At 43.7% G+C, this 24,375-nt stretch overlaps 1 protein-coding gene across 6 annotated transcripts in view; it reads left to right on the forward strand.

The window, feature by feature from the left end:
• The window catches only part of LOC111863422, a 357,450-nt gene that overhangs the window by 255,923 nt on the left and 77,152 nt on the right, over positions 1–24,375 (forward strand). The window contains exon 1 of one of the 6 annotated variants that reach the window (XM_023849741.2): positions 21,891–21,953. The exons of the other annotated variants lie outside the window; for them this stretch is intronic. The gene's annotated coding sequence lies outside the window, so the exon portion shown is untranslated. Of the gene's footprint in view, positions 1–21,890; positions 21,954–24,375 lie in introns of those variants that run through there. 6 annotated transcript variants of the gene reach the window in all.

A 24,375-nucleotide genomic window follows, 5' to 3' on the forward strand; every position in this document is an offset into this window, starting at 1 on the left:
TATATATATATATATATTTGTAATTCGGGTAAGCCAAATGCGCGTATGTTGCCACTACACAGTAAAGTTAATTAGGACTAGAGAGAGGCGTTCTGTTTTGCTGTGTTACGTTGAAGATACATCAAGTCGAGGAGCGTTTAAAATAAAACTTGTCGACTATAACAAACTGTATAATTTGTCATGTGGCCCTGGGGTCGACTCAGCCTCTAACAGAAATGAGTACCATGAATCTTCCTGGGGTGTAAAGGGCGACCGGTTCGTAAGGCTGACAGCCTCACCGCCATCTGTGTGCCTATTGTCTAGAAAATGTGAGAGCCTCGAAGTCTCACAAACCTGTGGACCTCCACGGCCTGTTACAGGGATAGCTTTACTGGATTGGCACGAACGGAAATTGAATTTTTCCGTTAACTTCATGTGTAGATCCCCAAATTTCATCTGATTGAAGCCAAATAGCATCGGGCATAAATATATTCTGCACATAATGCTCCATTTTATGTCTCAAAATCGCGTGAAACTTTTAGTCGCTGTTGGCCCCTTTGAGACACTGGGCGTACAGTGGTACTGGTTCCGTGCATTGACTGGAAAGAAGAAGAAGAAAATAGGAGGCAAGAAAGTGAAGTAGATTTTGTTGTGTTACTTAACCACGCTTTCGCCAGCTAGACTCTGTGGCTTCAAATGAATGGAAAATAGAAAAATTATGAATTGGAAAGATTTGGAAAGAACGGGTCGAGGTGATATCTCGCCGTTTGCTTGGAGGAAATGAGAAGTACCAAGAAAAGCCACAGTCAACATAGCCGATGTACCGGCCGAGATTCGAACCAACCAGCTCCCGAATACGAGTTCAGAGCGTTACCGTTACACCATTCTACTAGGTAAGGAGGATATGTAGGGGGAAGAGGAGAGAGGAAAGGAGAGAAAGGAGTAGAAACGGAGGAAGATAAGATGGAAGGAAAGGAGGAAGGAAGAAGAATAAAAGAATAACGAAAGAGGACAGAAGGAGGAAGTGCATAAATATAAGAAAGAGAAGAAGGGCAAGGAAGGAAGAATAAGAGATGAAGAGGGAAAGGACAGAGGGGAACTGCAAGATAAAAGGAAAATAGAGGGAAAAGGGAGGAGGAAGAGAAGGCACATAACGAAGAGGAGATATAAAAGAAAGGAGTATGAGGAGGAAAGGAAAAATAAGAGATGAAACAGGAACGGAAGGAGGGGAGCTGGAAGAAAAATATGGAGAAGGAAGCAAGGGAGAAAGGGTGAATACAAGCTAAAGGAGAAGACAGAAGAGAAGGGGATAATAAGAGTTCGAGAAAGAGAAAGAATGGGACTATTGAAGAGNAAACACAAAACTAATTTTGAATGGTAGACAGATGGCAACAAATTCATAGTCCTGTCTTCAACTACTGACAGACACTAATCTCAGACATGAAAATGACTGATCTCTCATCAGGGGGTGTAGCCATAGTTCAGAGGAGAGAAGTATGCAACGTGTATGATGAATATTACATAAACCAAAGTTCAGGATTGTATACAAGGAATTGTAGGTGGGGCTCTATGTTGATCCCGGACCTGGCAATGTCTTGCCAAACACAGGAAGAGAAACACATCGTAACGTCGACTTGTAGTTTAGATCATGACGAACGTGCAAGCCGAGAGGGTTTATGGATTGTATCTCAATTCGTGCATTCTTTGACGTGAAAATATCAGATACTGAACTTACAGTTCTGTGGTCTGTATTTCTACTCAACCTGAGGTCCCAGTCTCGATTCTGGTCTCCAGTGAAAACCAGGTTTATGTTACCGTAAACGGCAGGGGGAGGGGCTCCAACAGATGCACTGTATTTGATTTGCACAGAAGAAAAAAAAAGGTAGTTCAGAATTCATCAAGGCATGTGCACAGAGATTTCTCTCTCTCTCTCTCTCTCCTCCCCCCCCACAATAGAGACGTGATTATGGCCAATGTGGCCCAGTGGATATAGCGGCTAAGTTACCAGGGAATCGGGGTTCAGTTCCCGGCTCGGGCAAGATTCTTCTCTTCACTACCGTGTTCAGACCGCGTCTGGGTCTCACCCAGCCTCCTTCCCGTTGTATACCGGGGAACCTATCCCCGGAGATAAAGTGGCCGAGGCATGAAGCTCATCACTCACTTTCATGTAGTGTCGACGTTAAGAATGGGTGGAGATGTACTTCCAATCCACATACGTCTTCATAGTATGGCTATTATTTTACCTTTTAGTACAGTGATTGGTGGTTAACTACAAAAGTTATTTTTGGAACAAAGGTTTTGTTACTGTGACAGTGGGTAGACAGTACTTTCAAAGTTACTTTTCAGGAAAAAAATAGAGTAGTAAATAAATTATATTCAGAAGTTTATCTCTAATTCACCTTCTATTCTTCATCTATTTTTGTTGCCCAATTTTCAATTTTGATGACCCTTTTTTAATGAGGGAATTCAGACGCACCGTACCGTTTCACAGCACCGAAAGGAACACACACCTTGTTCTGATGTCCGGCAAGTAATTTGTTACAACCTTCAGCTCATTGTGAACTAGCATCTCCAGTTTTGGTAGCATCTGATGCTTTGTCCATGTTCCCACACAACGTGAACAACGTTACAGGAACAAAATTAGATGTGTTCTAATCTCCTACAGTTTCAGAGTCGGGTTTGCATTGTATTTGATTATCGAAGCAGGACACCAGACATTTGAAAGTAAGACGCGAAACGCAGGCGAAGCAAGAACTGTGTTAAGTTCGACGTAACATCCTAAGTGAATCAATTTTGGGACCGTTACATTAGCTTGGTTTAAGGATGTGTGGCCGTTTCCGACTAGCTGTGGCACTGGACGGGTTCTGTATGCTGTTCTGTCCGTGTGCTTGAACTGCTTATATGCTGGTAATGCTATCCCTGTAAGAGGCCGTGAGACACCGAGGCTTCCACATTTCCTAGACGATCGCCTCACAGATGGCAGTGAAGTTGTCAGCCTTACGAGCCGGCCGCCATTTACCCCCAAAGAAGATTACTGGTACTCATTTCTATTAGAGACTGAGTCGACCCCAGAGCCATAATTCGGCTGAAAGAATTAGGTAAACTGAAAAATCCAATGACAGCGGAAATCGAACCCATGGCGTTCCGGCTTATAGCATAGTGGCTCAACCAACTACGCTACCGCTTGCCCCGCTTGTGTTCTCAAGCTTGCAATATAAGTAAGGAAAGGATAATTGAAACAATGAAATGACGTAATGCAAGAAGGTAAAGGAAGGCACGAAGGTATAGAGAGAAAGAAGCATAGGAAGAGGGAAGATGTATTCTCGGGCTTTCTGTGAACTACACGGCCTTACAACCTACATACCATACTCTGCTTTGCTACCTGCTTCACGCGGGTTTCTTGCTTGGTTTATTCTTCGACCCTGAAGATGGAGGTGACATGTTCCTTCGAAATGTCAGTTGACTTTCAACGGACTAAACGGCGTTATATCCCAGAAGATAGAAATCTTATCACTCCTCAGTTTAGGTATTGATCGCGACCCTGAACCAGTTTAATTCAGATCACATGGTCGCCAGCTTTTTCCCTAATATCAATATTGGTATTACCCAGCTGAGCTAAAGCTATGCCTATAACAGGCCGTGGAGGCCCATAGGGTTGTGAGACGTCGAGGCTCCCACATTTTCTAGTCAATCGGCTCGCAGATGGCGGTGAGGTTGTTAGCCTTACGCACCGGCCGCCCATTACACCCCAGGAAGATTCCTGGTACTCACTTCTGTTAGAGGCGGAGTCGACCCCAGGGCCATAGTACGGCTGGAAAGATTATGTAAATTGAAAATAACTCCAGTGACCTCATGGAGAGCCGAAACCGCGACCTTCCGCTTGTGGCATAGTGTCTCAACCAGTTACGCTACCGCGTGTATATTATCCGGCAGTGTCCGTTTTGTCTTTGAAGTAACCGCAATCCAAGGGGTTCTATAGCATGATTTTTATGAACCCAAGCCCACTTCTCGGTATTCTCCCTACCTTAACGATACGAAGTGGGCTGTGTACATCACGATGTGCCTCATTATGTTGACAGGTAACACTGCGCATTGCAAAGTAAGGATGGAGGCAAAGAACAGTGGGTTACCGCAAGTTAGTATCGTAACGTTTTCTAAGAAAAGTGAACAAAGTAGTTGGGTCAGCAAGTACCAGCATGCCTTCCCTGCAGTTGTGATACGTTAGTAAGAATTATAAGGTGTTACGGTCTCGTGTTTACCGTTGCTCTCAAATGTATAACTGATGTAGTTCGGGAGTTTCCTCTAGCGTCTTGCATTTTCCTTCTCTGGAGATCTCATTTTAAAGGTAAAAGATAAGGTAAAGTTGTCGCTGTGCTTATCTAATTAAGTACTGCGACATGAAGACGTATGGAGGAATGGATGTATAGATCCACATTTTCTTGACCTCGGCACTAGTTGGAGGTGAGTGGTCACCTTCACTCCCAGCCTCTCTCCCCCCTCCCCCCAGCCCATTCAAGGCACAGGCCACTTATTCAGTGCCGTAATCATTTTTCAAAGACGGTGGGACTCCTTGGGCGAGTGATCAGCCGGTCGCAAGGCCGTACCCAAACACAGGACAGCACAAACAATAAATGTATATAGACGCCAAACATCCATGCCCTGAGTTGGATTCGAATCCACGATTCCACCGTCCAAGGAAGCGAAGACAGCTCATGCCTTAGACCGCGCGGCTACTGTGACCGACCCCCGGAGAAAGCTCCCGGTACCCATTGGATACAAGACTGGGTGGGTCTCAGAGCTGGTCTGGACTACGTGGAGAAGAGAAAATTCTTGATCCTGAACTCCCGACTCTCTGTCATCCAGCCCGTAGCCGTGGTCTATACCGACTGTGCAATCCCGGCTCTTAAGGCCGCGCCATAGCTCAAGCGGTTAGTCGCTGGCTTCCCACCGCGGCTGGCCGGGTTCGATCCCGGGTCTGGACAAGTGGGATTTGTGGTGGACAAAGTGGCGCTGGGGCAGGTTTTCTCCGAGTACTTCGGTTCCCCTGCCAATCTTCATTCCACCAATTGCTCCACAATCACCCTCACCTATCATCTGAGGCTGGTACAATAGACCGGAAGTGGCCGCAGTACAAGGGACTCAGTCCCACCCCACTAACAATAAAAAAAATCCCGGTTCTCTCTCATTTTAAAGATTAGATAGAATTTCGTTTGCAGAATCTCACCCACCCCACGCAACTGGGTCCTTCATGGGAAGCTAATACCTGCTGAGCCGCTCAGTAAGTTCTCAACATTTTGTAGAACACGAAGCTTCCTACTATGTTCACAAGAGTCCTTATCCTAAGCCAGAAGAATCCATTCCATACTGCTCAATCTTATTCACCATGATCCTCTTTAATATTATCCTTCCATTTACGCATAGGTTTTCGAGTGGCCTGTTCCCTTCTAGTTTTCATGTGAAAATCCTGTGTGCACTTCTCATCCATGCATGCCACATGCCCTGCTCATCTCATGCTTCTTGAATTTGTCATTCTCAAACTTAGTGAGGAGCACAAAGTATGAAACTCCTGAAAAGTTCTGTCTTCTTGGATACGAATATAACTACGTGTAGTGCATTGAAATTCAGCGGGCGTTTCGGAGGAACATGTCACCTCCATCTTAAGGATCGAAGAATAAGCCAAGCAAGAAACTTGCGTGAAAGTAGATGGCCTATTATATCCTGAAGAAGGAAGCGGTATATTTATCAGAAACGTCGGTTGACTTGCAACGGATTACACGATGTTATATTCCAGAATATAGAACTATTCATAACCACCGCTGTGAGAACCTGAAAATATACGTACCATGCTCCTGATTATGCAGGGTTGTCCAGCTTCCTGCTACTTCAGACCTCTTAAAGTCAGTCCAAATGTTCTCAGCACACTTGTCACAAAACTTGTATTCTTCCCTTGAAGGGTCCTAGACCATGGTTAGCGCCCATAAGGTTTACAGAAATATCTCGTTAAATTTTTTAAGGCAGTGCAGGTTCTTTAGACAGCCTCTGTGGTCTAGTGGTCAGATCTCCTGGCTGCAGACCAGAGGTCCGGGTTCTATTCCCGGCGCTACCAGATTTTCTGAGAAGTAGTGGGTCTGGAACGGGGTTCACTCAGCCTCGTGAGGATAACTGAGGAGCTGTTTCAAGGAAATAGCGGCTCCGGTCTAGAAAACTGAGATTAACGGCCGTGAGGATCCGTTACGCTGACAGCGCGACGCCCTCTATCCGTTAAAGTTGGCACTAACTTCGCCGACAAGCGGCGGTCGCTCGGTCGGTATAGTTCGCTTGCGGACTACAGGCCAAGGAGTTCATTTCTTTGTTTAGTACAGGTTCTTTCTGTATTTTATCAGTTGCAATTGGAGCTTAGGTTTTATAAGCGGCAGAAGACACTAGCATGCAATCATATCTGTAACGTTTATTTTGCGAACTTGGCAGTCAAGTCACTTAACTTCAGTTTTGTTTTGTTCCTAAAGTCCCTGTTACCAATCTGTGATTGGGGACTGACAGCCCAGACAACGGCTTTTATGATTTTTTCAGTCTCTGTAGACAAATGGTCGGAATGTACCTAAACTGGCTTCAACGATTTCTTTCTGCATCCTTACAAACTCACGATTCGGAGCCGTAGTTCCATTCGCCTATATATAACGGATCTAATTAAGAAGATACACCTAAAAAGGGTACAGCTGTCACTGTAACAGGCCGTGAAGGCTCATAGTGTTGTGAGACGTCGAGGCCCCCATATTTTCTAAATAATATGATCACAGATGGCAGTGAGGTTGTCGGCCTTACGCACCGGCCGCCCTTTCCCCCCTGGAAGATTCCTTAAAACTCATTTATGTTAGAGGGTGAGTCGGTCCCAGGGCCATATTGTGGCTGGTAGGATTAGATCAATTGAAAGATCCACTTGACCTCATCGGGACTCGAAACAGCTACCTTCCGGCTTGTAGTATAGTGTCTCAACCAACTACGCTACCGCGTGACAGCATGAAATTTGGAAACTGACGTTGAATATCCCAACTATCGATCAGTGATCTAAATGATTGTATGGATCAGATTTATTCCCGAGAAGCTCTTAGTCATTGTGCTGGTCAGTACTTAGGCTTTTGTTATGGAATTGGAAGTTCGTAACAGATCATAACACATTTTAATATTGTCCTTCTATCTTTTTTTTTCCCTTGGGACTACAGCCCCAGTGGGCCTAGGCCTACCTCCATGAACTTCTCCGTTCATTTCGGTTTTTCTAGATCTTACACATTCGGTAGGACTCCTTGGGCGGGTGATCAGCTCGTCGCAAGGCCTCTACCTGTACACAAATTCAGAAAAACGCACACAAACTTAACATCCATGTCCTGAGTGGGATTCGAACCCACGATCCCGGTTTCCAAGCGAGCGAAGACAGTACATGCCTTAGACCGCTCGGCTACAGTGGCCGGCTCATTCTATCTTAGCTCTTGAAAATATTTTGTTCCCTTCAGGTTTCCAGAATAAGATGCATACGTTTCTCTGATGTCCTTACAGTTGTGTCATGATAGGAGGTTAGAGAAAATTACATAACGAGGAACTTCATACCTCGTACTCTTCGCCAAATATAATTAGAATGATCAAGTCAAGGAGGGTAAAATGTAGCAATGTAGCAAGCATGGGGGAGGAGAAGAATGCATATTGGATTTGGGTGGGAAGGCCAGAAGGAAAGAGATCACTGGTAAGAACTTGACGTAGATATGAGGATAACATTAAAATGGATCTAGAGAAGTAGGTTGGGGGTGGTATGGACTGTATTGATTTGGCTCAAGATAGGTACTAGCGGAGGTCTGTTGTGAACACGGTAATGAACTTTCAGGTTCCGTAAAATGTTGAGACGGTCCTCAAGAAGGACTCAGCTCCATAGAATTAATTTTATCCTACTAGATTTGATCTCTTATAGTTCCAAGTAGTTCTTTTCATGAACCGTAACTACCATTAATCGCCTTGCATCTCGCAGAAGCTCTTAACCTGTCAGCCGATAGAATGGTATCGTCAGATCGACGCACGTTGTGAACCAGGCTTTAACTGCCGTGTTTTTTGAAAGACTAGTTGCTTTGCCTCGAGCGACCAGGTCATAACGGAACCGATAACTCTGCAAGCCCTTTGTGTGCTGCTCGTTGTGTTTCGCGGTGTCCTGTCTCGCTAGGTTATTGGATCCGAACACGGATTGTCTCATTTTTAGCCTACTTTCCTTTATTTCGAAAAAAAATATAAGGAGGCTTATGAGATCACTTTGCTGTAAGTTTGTGTCCATGTAACGCCCCTAATTTTTGAGGCTTATAAGATCACATTGCTCTCTCTCTCTGTGCATCCCCTTCGCAAATTTTTGTTAGGAGCCTTATGAGGTCACCTTGATGTCTGTGTCCCCCATTTTTTAGTTTTCTATGCGGTCCATGTCGTATCGAAAGTAGGCGAGTTGTTCTTCCCAGAATTCCTTGTTATATTTATTGATGCTGCCTTTATAGGCGCTTTGAATAGTTCAGCATCGAATATTACTGAACTGGTTGGTAACGCTCTTGACTTGTATTTGGGAGGTGCTCGGTTCGAATCTAGGATGGGACATCGGCTATCTTGAATGGGGTTTATCGTGGTTTTCTAGAGTGCCTTCACGCAAATTCCGGGGTAATACCTCAATTAGGTCACGATCACCACAGCGGATCGTGCCATTTGCACTAGAGTCTACAAGTGGCCGTGTCATACCTCAGGCGGTTAGTCGCTGCTTTCCCACCGCGGCGGCCATGGTTCGAGCCCGTGACATGTCATGTGGGATTTATGGTGGACAAAGTGGCACTGTGATAGGTTTTTTCCGAGTACTTTGATTTTCTCTGCCAATCTTCATTCCACCAATTTCTCCACAATCAGCATTATCTATCATCTGAGGCTGGTACAATAGGCCAGTAGTGGCCGCAGTTCCAAGTGGACTCAGTCTCGCCCAACTAAGAATAATAATAAAATACTAATAGTGGGAATAGTTAAAAAGTCGTCATATAACCCACCCCGTGGTTTAAGTCCACAAGTGAATTATACCTACCGAGCGACCGCCGCTTGTCAGCGAAGTTAGTGCCAACTTCAGCAGATAGAGGGTGTCGCGGAGTCAGCGCAACGAATCCCCACGGCCTTTAATTTCGGTTTTCTAGACCGGAGCCGATACTTTCCCATTCAAGTAGCTCCTCAGTTACCTCACGAGGCTGAATGGACCCCGTTCCAAACCCACTACTTCTCAGAAAATCTGGTAGCCCCGGGAATCGAAGTGGGAGCCTCTGGATCTGTAGCTAGGAACTCTGTGACCACTAGACCACAGAGACAGTCTTAAATAACCCACAGAAGAATACATATGGACGTGCAAACTAACTGTCCGTTTTCTAACTGTCTTTGCCTGTCTCTGTGTTGTATCTGTATTCGTGTCTGTCTGCAAAACAAGTCTTAAATGCAATAGGCACCACACTTAAAAACGTAGTTACCAGACGGCGGATACTACACGCCTACAACTTAAACCAACACCAGAGCAACACACGTCTGCCAGTATTCAAATACAAATCTGAACTCACTATACAGCAACGCTAGCTCCAAACCATTAACATCCAAGGCATTTTTCGAACCGAATCTAAGAATATTCAACAGAAGTCCGGAAATTCTTCCAATCCTTCTGCAGCGCAAATGTACAAGAGACGGATGTAAAGGACATCTTCCGAAACATACCGTCGCTAGACATAGACGAACACGAAAAATCCGACGCTTCTCTCATCCTGACGGAGATTTCCCGGACTGGACGGAAGTGAATGTGAATTCCACACGAAATTCTGGAATGAAGTGGGCCCTATTCTGCTACGGGTAGCAAACAAGAAGAGAAGCTTCCCTCTTCAGTGTTCAATAGAGTAAATCCTTGATTCTAAAGGGCTCTGACGATGGTGGGTGACATGCAGAATTCCTGTTTTTTTTAGAGGGGGACTTTTTCCATCGTCCGGAAATCTAGGTAATAGAAGACACGTCGTTTCGGAAATTTGGATCTGTTTCCGTCTTCAGGTGAGAAAGGAAGATACCTACTCGGGCCCTATAGAAAGAGCTAATCTCAATCACTGGATTCAATGATTCCAGAGAATGAAACTTTCACCTTAACACAGCCTTACGGTCTAGTTCTCAGTATCAGAAACTTGCCTAAGGTTTGTGTTGTGTGTATTTATAACCCTTGGAATTCTCACTGTATACAATGCTCTCGCTTAAAGGTTACTCTGTCTCGTTTGCTTTTTACGTGTCTGATACATTTAGACATATTATAATCCGATTTTATGGACGACAGTGGAACAGAATGATTCAGACTACCGACCTTGACAGAATTGCTTTCTAAGAACATACATGCAGTTCCTGTAGGATACAAAGTAAACAGCGTTCAAGATCTTGCATGATCACATTGTCACACATCCACATTCTAAATACAGAACTTGGTTATTTAAAGACCCATTATTAAGATATAGTTCGCTTGCGGACTAAAACCACGGAGGTAGCTGGTTAACAGATGATGGAAGGTGGACTAGTGAAATTAAATCCAGGATTGCCATGGCAAAAGCTGCATTTAGCAAGAAGAAGAATCTTTTTACCAACAAATTGGACTTAAATTTGAGGACGAAACTAGTGAAATGCTACATTTGGAGCATAGCTCTTTATGGGGCTGAAACATGGACACTTAGGGCAGTAGATCAGAAACATCTGGAAAGTTTCGAAATGTGGTGTTGGAGAAGGATGGAGAAGATCAGTTGGACCGATTATGTGAGAAATGAAGAAGTTTTAATTAGAGTCAGTGAGCAGAGGAATATCCTACACGAAATAAGAAAACGGAAGGCTAATTGCATTGGTCATGTTTTACGCAGAAACTGCCTTCTAAAAGAAGTTATTGAAGGAAAGATAGAGGGGCGGATAGAAGTGACAAGAAAACGAGGAAGAAGACGTAAGAAGATGCTGGATGACCTTGGGGACAGAAGAGGATATTTTAATTTGCAGGAGAAAGCTCTAGATCGCATTAAGTGAAGGAATTGTTTTGGAAGAGACTGTGGACCTGTCGTCTGACAGATTACTGATGATGATGAGTGCACACAGCGTTGAATATTATGATGATTATATTGTCGCGTGTTAGTGACGAAGGACGGGTTTGGCTTGATACATCGTCTCTTCATCTAGATTTCTAGATCTCTATATGAGCGAACAAGTCTCCATATCCACTATCTTCTATTTACTCAGTTTATTTCCTTTGATAATATTTTACCACTCCCACAAAATCTTTGTGAGCACTCTACCGCCAGTATATGTATCAGCCTTCCTCTTAAACTTCCACCCAGAAGATTTCTTAAATGTCATCTGATGTCATACTGAGGCTCACTTTATTGTCTTGATCATTTTACTGGTGGACTTTCCGACGTTTAATTCATGTTTATTGCGGGCCTGTGTTTGTGTTCTTAATACTTGCATACATACATGCGAGTGCATACAGATACGGAGTAATCATCTTCCTCCTTATGTTATTTATTTATGTATTGTTCAGTTAATGATGCTGTCGATGGCTCAGAGTTCCTGGCTGCAGATCCAGAGGTCCGGGTTCGATTACTGGAGCTACCAAATTTTCTGAGAATTAGTGGGTTTGGAACGGAGTCCACTCAGCTTCGTGAGGATAATTGAGGAACTATTTCAAGGAAATAGCGGCTCCGGTCTAGAAAAACGAAATTAACGGCCGTGGGGATTCGTTGCACTGACCACGCGAGACCCTCTATCCGCTAAAGTTGGCACTAACTTCGACGACAAGCGGCGGTCGCTCGGTCGGTATAGTTCGCTTGCGGACTAAATAAAGCCACGGTGTTGGTGGCTCAGACTATATAGTTTCGAATGATTGGATAATAAATTATTAATTGGAAAAAATGTTGATGATAGTACTCATGAAATATATCTAGGTACTATCCCAGAATTCCCCTTTAGGTACTAAGAAAACCCTTAAAGATGCTCAGGAAAGTAGGCGTCCCGGCGGAAGTTCGAACTGGGCACATGCCGAATACAAGTGAGAAGCATTACCGGCCGAACCAACTTACTCGGCTTCTTGTCTTCATCTTGCTACTTCTTACTCAGGTAATGTCCACTTTAATGAACTTGCGTGTTATGTGTCGGCTCGACTTGACTGGAGGTGCGTCCGACTCTTTCGCCTGAGTGTGCGCTCAAGAAAAACAAACTCACTGTATCTGCTGGCGTGTTTGATGCTAAACGCATTGCTGTAATTGTCCTCACGAACGCGATAATTTATCAATATTTTGCTCTTTAAGTTAGCTCTCCAACATAAGTCTTCACCAGCATGTGTTGTTACGTAGTCCGCATAATTCCCAAAATCAGTGTCATGATGGACATTGCCCATTGTCTGAAGTAGGCCCGCCTTTAATATACACAAAGTTTCGGGTCTTAACCTGTACTCCTCTCTTCAGATGGTTTGAAAATGTAGCACAGTTAAGATTTGGGAACGACTATAACAAATCAAAATTTGGTTCAGGAGGAAATTACGAGGAGACTGAATTCAAGTAACGCTTGCTACTCTTCAGTGGACAACCTTATTGTCTTCTCGTCTGCTGCCTAAAACCGTAAAAATTGGAATATTCAAAAATGTAATTTTTACTGTGGTTCTGTATGGGTGTCAAATTTGGTCTCTGGTATTAGGGTGGAACATAGGCTGACAGTGTTTGAGAACAGAGCGCTGAGGAGAGTATTTGGACCGAAGAGAGATGAAATGACAGGAAGTTGGAGAAAACTGCATAATGAGGAGCTTCATAACTTTTACTCTTCTCCAAGTATAATTAGAATGATCAAGTCAAGGAGGATGAGATGTGCCGGGCATTTAGCACGCATGGAAATAAGAGGAACGCGTATACGATTTTGGCAAGAAAGCTAGAACGAAAGAGACAACTAGGAAGACCAAGACGTAGGTGGATGGATAATATTAAAATGGATCTTAGATTGGATGGGGTGATATGGACTGCATTTATGTGACTCAGAATAAGGATCAGTGGAGGGCTCTTGAGAATACGGCAGTGACCTTCGGATTCCATAAAATATTGGAAGTTCTTTAGTAGCTGGCAACTAGCAGCTTCTCAAGAAGGGCTCAGCTCCATGAAGTCAGTTCTAGAAGTTCATGATGATGGCGTATTAATACAGTGTTAAGTTCTCTGAACATTACCCATCGTCATATTTTTTTTATTTAAAACGACGTTTCGGAGAATTTACTCTGTTTTCGTTTTCAGGTAGGAAGCCTACTCAGTAGAGCCCTGTAGTCCATGTCTCAGGATAAAGAGAGGACGGAGACAGTCCAGTCTCCGAAACGTCGTTTTAAATAAATTTGGGACGACGAATAATGTTAAGAATATTGATCATTTTATTAACAAGCATGGTTGTGATCGAATTAGGAGCTCCCGGAGGACTTGTTCCCTGAATTTTTCCGCCCTTAAAAATTCTACGACCTCCGCCGGGTTTGAACCCGCGTACCACGAGTCATGAGGTGGGAACGTTACCTCTAGGCTACGGAGGCCGCTTTTAGGATAGCTTAGTAGCTTACTATTTAAAAGGTCCTTGGTTTTATCCCAGTTGCCACTTCTAATCCTAAGATGAAAAGGAGGCTAAAATCTGCTGGAATCAGTCACCTGAAGACGAAAGTCGAGCCAGCTGTCGAAACATGGTGTATATGAAATGAACCTCAAATAATTGGCAGATCGAACATAGCCTAATATGAATACAACGAATCAGTTTACTTCCCTGTTAGCAGCCTTAGAACCGGGATAGATTAGTCAGTATAGCGACTACAGGTTGAATGACTGAGGAGTCGGAGCTTCGATTCCCTGCAGGGAGGTGATTGTCTTATCCATAACATCTAGACCGCCTGTGGGTCCCACCCAGCTACCTAAACAATTGGTACCCGGGGCTGTTCCCCCTAGGGTAGAGCTGCAGGGTCGTTAGGTTGATTTAAACCCGAGCTTAAGAATGATGGGGCTATACCTGCATTCCCCCATACGTCTTCATGGCTTAGTGCTTAATTAACTAAGCCCAGAGATAAATTTACTTTTTCTTATTAGTATCCTTTCAATTCCAACGTCAATATCTTTTTTGTTCGCCTTTCCTCTTTGTATATTCTTACTGCGAAATGCTTCCGTCTCGGTATCGAACGTTAGTGCAGCTTTCCAGGCGATGTCATGAATTTGTAGCTCTGTCGCCCAGAAGGCGCGCTTGATGATACAGGTGCAGTGGAGAAGGTTGTAAGATCATTTGCTTGTTCGTAGTGAAGAGGTGCGGAGGTGTGAACATTAATTACACAGCTCTAGAATCTTGGCGCGAACCTTTCTTTTGGCTTTGAAGATTCTGAAAATGATCTCCCTGGTTCTGTTATGAAACAAAGAAGAGACGACAGGAAAAGCGTAAAAATTCTTGAGAATCAGGGTCTAATGACTAGGAGGATAACGTATGTTGTCATTTCAAGACCGGTCCCTTTTTATTCTCTAACTAACTCCACGGAATGCATTTCTTCCCGAGAAGCCAGTAGTCATACAATTAGTAAAGAAATTCCTCGACTCTCATACAACCCAAAGATTCAATGCAATTTTCATACGTAAGATTTCGCCACTTGACCCTATTTTCAGCTACATGAATCTAGCTTACATCCACAAACCCTGTATCTTTAAGATCTTATATTGGTCTATATTATGTCAGGTAGTATTGAGTGGCTATAGACGGGGTTTTGGAATGTATATTATGTAATATTATCCTCCCTTCAACTTGTGTCTCCCATGTTGTCGCTTACAGTCACGATTCCAGATTAAATTTTTGTATACATTTCTTATTTCTCCCCTTATTGCTTTATGCCCTGTCCGTCTTGTCATCCTTAGTTTGATCACCTTAATTATATATGGCTAAAGGTAGAATACGAATCTCATGCTAAGCAGTTTTCTCAAGCTACCTTTTTCTGTTCTCTCTTGAGTCCAAATTGGCACCTTGTTCTCTGAAGAATCTCTGTCTGTATAATTCTTATCTAGCATTTATCGTGCAGTGGATAAAAATAAACACTGTTAATTCTCTATAGTTGTGTTGTTATACGTGTATAACACATGCAGGACGTGAGATTCTTTTTTTATTATAATTTATTTTTAACTGCAAATAAGTTTTTACCCGATGGCAGTGTGACCATAATAAGACACAACACACATCACACGAAACAAAACACAGCACACAAAACTACACAAACAGTATTCTCTTAGTTCTCTTAGTGGGGGCTGGAGTCCAACTGGGTCCACTCGGCACTGCGGCCACTGATTGGCCTATTGTAGCCAGCCTCGGGTGATTTTGATGATGGGGAATTTGGTGGAATGAAGATCGACAGGGGAAACCGAAGTACTCGGAGAAAACCCGCCCCAGCGCCATTTTGTCCACCACAAATCCCACTTGACCAGACCCGGGATCGAACCCGGGCCGCCGCAGTGGGAAGCCAGCGACTAATCGCTTGAGCTATGGCGCGGTCACCACAAACAATAAAGGACACACTACACAGTGAATAGAATGCAAACACAATTAGAGTTATATAAATTAATATTCTTTATCGATTGGACATTTTTATTTTGATATTGCATTGGTTTATTGGTTAAGGTTTTTTATTAATCAAATAGGGCATCCTAATCAAGTCCAGTACATGTTATATTTCTTTCTTCATAACATTCAGCTTCTACCCCCCAAAATTTCTGCTCCTGTAAATAAATAATAGTAATTATGTGTCACTAAGAAATTTTGCAGTATATCGATACGAGTACTTTAAGCGATATATTCTATCGATTTATCCATATTATCTGACGTCGCAAAGTAATAATCTAAATGATATGGCGGCCTACGTAAATAACTAACGGTTACAATGTGTGTGACAGGCTTTCTCATAAAGTGAGTCTGTAACTTTTCCTGTTTACATTTCCACCCTCTCACGAGACTCTCGTAGCCGCTCCTACATATGAGAAGGCAAGCGCAGACTACAAAACCGCTTGAGGTGTTCCAGCTGCTTGAATATGCGGCACCTTTATTTGGAATGCTAACGCATCAGACCTTTTGTACTGTACTGAGCCGGCTCAATGAGCGGCTACGCGCCTGATTTTTATTTTGAAAAAAAAAAGAGTTTGGAATTTCGCCTTAAGTATTTCTACTTCGGTTTTCGCTATTTTGTCCTCTAGGTCTTGGATAGTACCACGAAATAGAATTCGACCTTTATTCTGTCCGCATCTGTTCGAATTAACCATTAATTGTCTCGTTGCATTTGCCTCTGTAATAACTTTGCAACTGAAGCAGTAGAATTGCACAGATGACGAATGGCTTTTGTAACGTAATATTTTGATAAATATTGTCATGTCTTAGGGGCACGCAGTAGCGTAGTTGATTGAGGCACTATGTTACAAGCCGGAAGGTCGCTGGTTTAAGTCCCGATGAGGTAATTGGATTTTTTCAATTGTCCTAATCCTTCCAGCCGCACTCTGGCCCTGTGGTCGACTCAGCCTCTAACAGAAATNAATTAAATAATTTTCCTGGGGAGTAAAGCGCGGCCGGCGCGTAAGGCTGACAACCTTACCGCCGTCTTTGAGCCGATTGTCTAGATAATGTGGGACCCTCAACGTCTCACAACCCTATGGGCCTTCACGGCCTGTTACAGGGATAGCTTTACTTTTACTTTTTGTCATGTATTATGTTAGATGTGACGAATAATTGTCTATTCTAGATTTGGTGATTGGATTTGTTGGATACTGACAAGTCTTAAGCACAAGTAATTATAACACTCTGAAGATTACTGTAGCTATAACATATAAAGTCTTCAAATCACACGTTAAGTCCTCACAGGCATACTTCTAATTCTTCTTCAAGAATTCTCTTACAACTTCTGAAATTTGATTCTCTCTCCAATTCTCTTGACGCTCGCAGCTTCTAGTTCCAGTTCCCCCTGTGTTGGGGTTCCCACGTGACCTCTACGCAGCCAGTTCATTGGCGCGCTGGCTGCTGCCTAGCAACGGTCTCGTATTGTTGTCATGCACTTAAGGGGGAAGGTGTTTATCGCGCCGTTACCTAGCTATAGACGTTACATAATCTGTTATTTATCTGGATGGACTGAAGAAATCCATGAAGAACCTGAGGTGGCTCACAGGCTGGAGTTCGATCACCTAAATATACAAGTCACATCTGTTGTCGCTGTGCCAACCTGCTTTGTAGGATGAACTTCATGCTGTGGAGTTTTGAGTCCACGCAATAGACAAGAGAGAAAATTATGTAATGTGTCGAACAGTCTTAATCACGATTTATAGTTATGGAAGTGATTCATATAAAAAGCATGAGACCAGCAGGAAGTAGCAGCGCTCAAGGGGAAGTAGGAAAGCACAGTTTGCTTTTAATTCCTAAGAGATCATTTGTAATACATGTGGCTGAGAGAATGATGTTAATGTCGGTGTTACACAAATGATGAGCCTGGAGAGCTCAGTGAGTACAGTGAATGGCTTCGGGCGTAACGAACCATTCGAATCTCTGCAGCCGTAGAGATTGTTTCTCTTCGCCATCCCGGCTGACCGGTTCTTGGGCGTACCTCCCTCCTCTGCGGTGGATACTGGGGGTCAAAGCGGCCGCTATGTGAAACTGACAGTCTATTTAACTTCTCTGGAAATAACTCCAAATATAGACATAGAGCACCGATCTCATTGGCCGCGCGGTCTGAGGCATGAACTGTCTTTACTCGCTCGAACGCTGGGTTCGTGGGTTTGAATCCCACTCGAGCCATGGATATATGTGTGCGTTTATTCTGTATGTAGGTACCGGCTTTGCGACGGGCTGATCCCCCGTCCATGGCGTCCTACCGACTGTCTATAGGATAATGAAACTGAAAAAGCGTCCAAGAAAAGTTGCCACAAAAGCATGGGATTTCATGAAGACGTAATTTCATCTGCCCAGAAGGAACTTTGTATCGTGTCATTAGTTAATCTTTCCCTGTTCATGGTATAAGCAATCAAGCCTGTTGAGGCTTGACGTGATTACGCCGTCACTAGAAGTGATTAAGAAATTAATGAGGTAGGGAGTTTCATGTTTTGGTCAGGAAGACCACCAAGATTAAGTTTATATGAGGTGTTTCGATTTCACGGCTTGTTATCATGAGCTGTTACGTTGTCTCACCCCTCTCCTTGTTCATGCTGTAACAGTAAAATCTGTGAAACTGATTGATCAGGTTAGGTACTCCGCTTTTAAAGAAACTTGGTGGATATAAAAACTGTGCATCCATTCCTCTATAACACGAGTTGTAACGGCATGAATACGTTTTAACACGGTTTTTAAAGTAGAACTAATTTTCGACTAATAAGAATGATTTTTCGGTTTAACGCTCTTTTTCTACGACTTCGCTGTTAACGTTAAACAGCATTATTTTTATGCGGAATTCATGTCTGACTAACATAATGTCATCTAACATGTTAGCTGCTGACTGGATATATGCCACGAGTAAAAACTGGGTAGACCAATCGTCATATAATTAATTCCGTATTGATGTTTTTTTTTTGTTGCTAGTGGGGTGGGACTAAGTCCTTTGTACTGCGGCCACTTCTGGCCTATTGTACCAGTCCCAGATGATAGGTGAGGGTGATTATGGAGCAATTGGTGGAAAGAAGATTGACAGTGGAAACCGAAGTACTCGGAGAAAACCCGCTCCAGAGCCACTTTATCCACCACAAATCCAACTTGACCAGACCCGGTGGGAAGCCAGCGACTAACCGCATGAGCTATGGCGCGGCCTTGTATTGATGTTAGTTACGCTTGTATTGATATCGAATTATTTTATCGGTTTAGGGTTTCTTAAATTGATCTAATTATAATAATGAACATTCTGTTCCTTTGATTTATAATACGAGTATACAGCTGCCATGGTTATTGAGTCGGGATAGCTCAGTCGATATAGTGACTGGTTATGGGCTGGACGACAGATGGGTCTGAGTTCGAGCCACGGTAGGGTCAAGGTGTTTTTTATTTTTGTTCTCCACGTCGTCCAGACTGATTCTGGGTTTCACCCAGCCCCCTATCCAATGGGTACTGGAGGGCTCTTTCGCCGGGAATAAAAGGGCAGGGAGTGAAGCTGATTGTTTACCTTCAACTGGTACCAAGGTCAAGAAAATGTGGATCTGTACATCCATTTTCCCATACGCCTTCATGGCATAGTATTTAATTAGTTAAGTACAAGGGCAACTATTACATTTCTTTCTTTCTAATGGTCAGCAGATAGATCTTCCGAAATTTTCTGCAATGTACGGAATTTTGTTTTTGTGGTTTCTCTATAGGCCCGCTTTAGAATTAACTACTCGTATAATAAAGATAAACTAAGTTATGGATACGCTGGATTTATATCGATATTAAATGCTTTTTTTTTTCCCTTGGCTCTACAGCCCCAGTGGTCCTAGGCCTACCTCCATGAACTTCTCCGTTTAAATTCGGGTTTTCTAGATCTTACACATTCGGTAGGACTCCTTGGGCGGGTGATCAGCTCGTCGCAAGGCCTCTACCTGTACACAAACACAGAAAAACGCACACACACAAACTAAACATCCATGCCCTGAGTGGGAATCAGATACTTTACCCCGACATAATATCGATTTATCGATGTTACTGAAATCCCACCGAATACAGTGGCAGCACGGTCTTAGGCATGGAATGTCATCGCCCGCTCAGACACGGGGTTCATGGGATCGAATCCCACTCGAGTCATGGATGTCTCTGGGTTTATTTTGTGTTTGTTGTCCTGTGCAGGTAGCGGTCTTGCAACGGGCTGATCCTCCGTCCAAGGAGTCTTGGAGGTTAGTAATTTCAGAATGAGTTCTGAATGGTAACAGGCCAAAGAGCCTAATGCGTCGAAGAAGGAGGAGAAGGTGGCGGAGGAGGAGGAGGATGAGAACAACTGAAGTTCCTGTCTATAATTATACAGTGGTGTTTAGTTCGTAATTTAGTGAGTTACTTCGTAAGTTTAATTGGGTTGTTCTGACGTGACTTGCTAGGTTAATGATCTAGGGTGGGTCTTGGTTTCTTCCTGACTGGGAGCACTAATGAGTTTGGAAGTTATTTGATAATAATAAATAATAATGTATCATGAACCTTAGCCTTTAGAGTTTCCTAAACATATAGACAGTCGGTAGGATTCCTTGGGCGGGGAGCCCGTCGCAAGGCCGCTACCTACATAACACAAACACAGAATAAGGCAAACTTCCATGCCTCGAATGGGGTTCGAATCCACGATCCCAGTGTTTGACCGAGGGAAGACAGTTCATGCCTTATATAACGCGACCACTGTGATGTATGTTGTTTGATCCTTTCGTTAATATTCAGTATTATTGGAACTTGACGAATCGTTTTACTGCCCACAATAGATTGGCGTTATTTTTGTATCAAGGTCCCCCCCCCCAACGAATTTACAGTATTGCTGTCCAAGACAAAATGCTTAGTAGTAGTTTACGACTGAATTCAGGCAAAGTTTAATGGGCAAGATAACTTGCTTGACTAATTAAACACTAAGCAATGAAGGCTTATTCGAGAGTGGATGTATAGACACAGTTTTTCTTGACCTTGGCACTAGTTGGTTGTGAATTGTCAGCTTAACGCCCCGGCTGCTTTAACCTCGAGGAAAGAGCCCCCGGTACCCATTGGATAGGATGTTGGGTGCACACCATAGCCGGTCTTGACAACTTGGAGAAGTGAAAATTGTTGACTGCACCGGAACTCAGAACTCCGACCCCTAGCTCGTCCAACCAGTAGCTCGTCGCTATACCGACTGCGCTCTCCCGGCTGGTTAAGTTTATTGGGACATTTTCTTTATTCAGAGTTTGTAACATCTTTCCCTTGCTTTTAATACCTGCTGTGAAATAACTGTGCGATCTAGGTGTAGTTTATTTATTCACGGACTGAAGCTCCAAAGGCGCAGTAGTTACTCCCTCTGCTTTTCGAAGAAGCGGGTGGGGCAGCCTCAGCAAATACTGATGCCATTGTGGGGCCCTCTTTCCATTTGCTTTATTTCAAAGCATCTTCATCGGAACCATAGCACAGTGAAAGTTGCACTTATAAAGGAAGCCAACGTTTCCCCTTTGAGACAACTTTCCATTTCATATAACTCATTTTCTGGACTATATCCATTGTCCAATATTCTAAGACGGAATGTGATGTTTTGGGAGCTGGATATGCTCCTATCCTCAGGTGAAACCTTACGTCCTATATTAAGGACTTAGTATTCCCACCGCGGCGGCCCGGGTTCGATCCCGGGTCTGGTCTCATCAAGTGGGATTTGTGGTGGACAAAGTGGCGCTGGGGCGAGTTTTCTCCGAGTACTTCGGTTTCCCCTGCCAATCTTCATTCCACCAAATTCTCCATCATCATAATCACCCGGGGCAGGTACAATAGGCCAATCAGTGGCCGCCATGCCGAGTGGACCCAGTTGAACTCCAACTCTCTACTAGCGAATTAAAAAAGTATAAAACAATTAGGAACTTAGTAATAATAATACTAAGTGTACCTTCAATTTTTCCGTTTCTTCTTTATTAAAACATGTTTTTTTGCACATACATACATACATACATATACATGCGTAATCGCCGAACGAGCTGGAGTAGCTTTTATTCGGCAGGTGCTCAGTTCGAATCTCGGCCGGGTCACCGGCAATCTTGGCTGAACTTTTCTTTATTTTCCTCAGTCTCCCAGGCAACTCGGATGGTACCTCGATTAGGTCATTACCGTTTCCTTTCAAGTACACAAGTCAACCTGTCATCCGACGCAGTGTAGTCACATGATATTGACAGCATCGCTAAATAACAAACGTCATGAAGAGTGTAAACAGTGAGCGGACGCAGTTAGCTATTAAGTGACATGTCAAGGTTAGTGAATTGCAAGAAACAGTCACTGAATTCTAATTAATTATATTCAGAGTGTGAGGCGTGAGGCTGTAAAGGCGAAAAGGTTAAACCACACAAAACTTCTGTTAATTGCTGCGATGACGCTGCATGGTGGCTTGTCGTCATCATCATCATCATCATCATCATCTTGTGCTTCGTCTTCTATTCCTGTTGCTCCCACGAGGAGCATAAGGCATCCGTGAAACGCTCATTTGGCTTCAGTTTCTTCGACAGTCGGTAGGACTCCTTGGATGGGGAATCAGCCCGTCGCAAGGCCGCTACCTAACAAAGACACAGAATAAACACAAACATACATCCATGCCTTGAGTGGGATTCGAATCCAGGATACCAGTGTTCGAGCGAGAGAAGACATTTCATGCCTTAGACCGCGTGGCTACCGCGATCAGCACGGTGCCTTGTAGTAAGCAGTAAATACGAGTACATCGCTTTATTCATCCAGTCTAAATGGGCGTTAATCAGTTATAAGACAGATTAAAGTCGTCTCTATAGTTAATTAAGAACTTCACCGTGATGTATGGTGCGGAGTGGTAGTAGTAGTCAGTGGTCAGCTTCAAGTCCCGACCGCTTTATCCTTGGAGGAATAGCCGCTGGTATCCATTGAGTAGTCCGCAGAGACCTGAACACAAAAGTCTCCTCCACGCCAGAAGATTGCGTGGCTTGTAGCAGAGTGACCATAGGCCCACAGAAAGAAGAGATGGAATCTGTTTGTATTATAAGTTTGTGGGCCCATTGCATCTGATAGGTACTGATGTTCATGTCAGGTTTATTGTCTGTACGGGTCTAAGCCGAGAGTTCGTACCGTTGAACGTATCTTCTTGTGTCTGTGTCTCATATTTCACGCTACTTTCTCCGCCGTGTGTACGTGTATACCAGAAGTTCATTCATAATTTTATTTGCCCAGGCTTGGCTTCTTGAGTAGATCGCGTAAGCTTCAGACTTGTATAAGGGTGTGTGAGTGTGTGGAGTGAGTTCTGAGAAGTCCTGCACACAGTTGCCTTGACGCTACAGAGAGAGACCGTGAACTTAGTGGAAGGGTTTCACGAGACTGGAAGCCACTCGTATGAGCAGTCTTTCTGATGAAATAGTGTTGAAGCCCCGGCCGCAATTACACAACTCGATCAAATCGTGGAAAGTTGGCAGAAACAGGGAAACGGTAATGAAGGGAGGATGTCATTACGGACACGTGTCAGAAGTCCTAGAAGTTTGATCTACAGAGAGAGAATCAGTTCAGTGTAGTGGATGCCGCAGGAGCACTCACATTAGCCTATGGTTTGATATCTTTTTAAATATTCAGTAGGCCTATCCTAGATGGAATGATATAGTGTATATGTAACTTGGTCTCATAATTCTGAGCGAATTATGCAAATTACAGCGGTCTGAAAACAACGCCAGGAGAGTATCCGGTAACATATGGCGAAAGAAGTTGGGAAGGTGGAAAATCATAAGACTGTGGGTGTATATCATTATGATACATCAAATGTAGGTCTGTTGGTATATACAGGATGTTTCACGACTTCATGTCATAATGTCAGGATGTTATTCCCTGGCCGTAGGGTCGGCATAATTGGCCGTCACGATCACCGGACCTTAACCCCAACTTACTACCATGTGAAGAGGTGAAAGTCCACAGAATGTGAAGTAATGTAAAACCATTAAGTGCATTTCCTCTTAGCTTAAACGTGTTTGTCATATTCAACCATCTTAATTTTCTCTACCTACAGCTCTATAACCGTTGAGATTCTTCTTACTCATATTGATAAGGCATTCTGCATTCAGATCAGTCTATGTATCTACAGCCCTTTGTTGAACATTGGCCACCTTTTCAGTTTCTTAATCTATACACAGTCGGTAGGATACATTTGGCGGGGGATCAGCCAGTCATAAGGCCGCTACCTACACACAGAACAGCACAAACATGCATGCCTCGAGTGGGATTCTAACCCACGATCCCACTGTTCGAATGTTCGTATACGTTTCTTGACTTATACCGCGCGGCCACTGTGATCGGCTTCATTCAGAACTACCTCATGAATTTTTTTTCCCCTTGGCACTACAGCCCCAGTGGCCCTAGGCCTACCTCCATGAACTTCTCTTTTCTCTTCGGTTTTTCTAGATCTTAGACATACGGTAGGACTCCTTGGGCGGGTGATCAGCTCGTCGCAAGGCCTTTACCCGTAAACAAACACAGAAAAACGCACACAAACATCCCTGCCCTGAGTGGGATTCAAACCCACGATCCCGGCTTCCAAGCGAGCGAAGACAGTGCATGCCTTAGACCGCTCGGCTACGGTGACCGGCCTACCTCAGGAATAACCTCCTGAAATTGTGACGACGTCGTGAAACATCTTCGGTGTATACCAGGTGTATCATGGTAAATCTCTTT

This window comes from Cryptotermes secundus, unplaced genomic scaffold (assembly GCF_002891405.2).
Source record: "Cryptotermes secundus unplaced genomic scaffold, Csec_1.0 scaffold964, whole genome shotgun sequence".
Taxonomy (NCBI): domain Eukaryota; kingdom Metazoa; phylum Arthropoda; class Insecta; order Blattodea; family Kalotermitidae; genus Cryptotermes; species Cryptotermes secundus.